Below are 1294 nucleotides of genomic sequence, written 5' to 3' on the forward strand. Positions count from 1 at the left end.
TCAATTTGGTCTTGTGGAGTTGAAGGTGACAAGATGAAAGCTGCAGCTCTTTCCGAGAATTTATCTGCAATAAGATCTAATTCATAGCATCTTCCATCTATATCATAGCTCCTGTCCTCAATGCGCGCTGCCCATAGTGTCCTAGGTACCGACTCGCTAAATGTCCTTACCCGCGTGACTTGAATCCATCTTTGTCCATCAGAATCTACATAAATTGGATCTTTCCATCTTGTTTCGTGGATCCAATGAAGGGCTATTGATTCAGGTTGCTTGTTGACTTCTAAAGTGGTTGAAGGCAACTGTCGTTTACACATAGCATCAAGGAATTCCTTTCTGCTGACTGTGTCTTCATTTTTTGGCAGATTGATTATAGTAGGCCCCGTCTCTTGAGTGATTTCTCTGTTCTGAACTACCACTGTATCTGCATTGGAAGCTAAAGGTAAGCTCATTACCAAGCGGTAAGTATTACCACTTGTCGACATGTATTTGTATCCCAATTTTGAACCATCTTCATGAGCTATGAAGCATTGATCTGGCTCTTCCGTTGCTTGCTGAGGTGTTTCTGCTTTGTACCATCTACCCTCCATATCTCTATAGAGATTGCTACAGTTTTTGTCCTTGTATTTTGACTTTATCAAGTGCACAGTGACTCGACAACTGCTAACCTCTTGAAGATCTTGTCTGTGCAATTTTATTATGTCCAACTCACTACCTGGTTTGAGCTTCATGTACACCGATCCCAAACAATCTTCCATTAGGTTCTTTTGTGAATTAGCCATGTTGGTAGCTTCGTCTACTTCCACAACCTGTATTGTTGGGCTTTTCAGAGCATCTTGCTTGGACTTTAGATAGCAATTGTCGCATCATCCATGTAGCATGGAAAGTCTTTGAAATGACCTATTAACTCCAACCTAATGCCAACTGATTTGACTGTTATTAATGAGCTTGAAGCTGCATCATAACTGCTTTGATTTGCCGATGTTGCCATTGACTGTGCTGTTGCATCTGCTGCTCCATTTTTCTTTCAACCCTGTTACTGACCTGCTGAGCACTTGTATTCCCTTTTTCTAGCCTCTCCCATGGGTGACCAGTGGTTTCCCTAATTCAAAGCTCTCTGCTAGGCTTAGCTGTGATCTCGACGATCTGATTTACCTGTATAACTGTAGCACTAGTTGGCAAGATACTTACCACTGTACTGCAACGACTGCATCCTTCATAGAAATTCTTGGTTCGAGCTAACCTGTGTTTACTTTAGCACACAATCTGCAAAACTCTATTTAGCAGGACTGCCGTT

The 1294-nt window shown here is 41.9% G+C and overlaps 1 pseudogene; it reads right to left on the reverse strand.

Annotated features, from left to right (window-relative positions):
• LOC147424784 (uncharacterized) lies at window positions 1–988 on the reverse strand (annotated as a pseudogene).
• Between the last annotated feature and the right edge of the window lie 306 nt (window positions 989–1294).

Source organism: Adiantum capillus-veneris, chromosome 25 (genome assembly GCF_014529385.1).
Source record: "Adiantum capillus-veneris isolate H3 chromosome 25, ASM1452938v2, whole genome shotgun sequence".
In the NCBI taxonomy this organism is placed as follows: Eukaryota; Viridiplantae; Streptophyta; class Polypodiopsida; order Polypodiales; family Pteridaceae; genus Adiantum; species Adiantum capillus-veneris.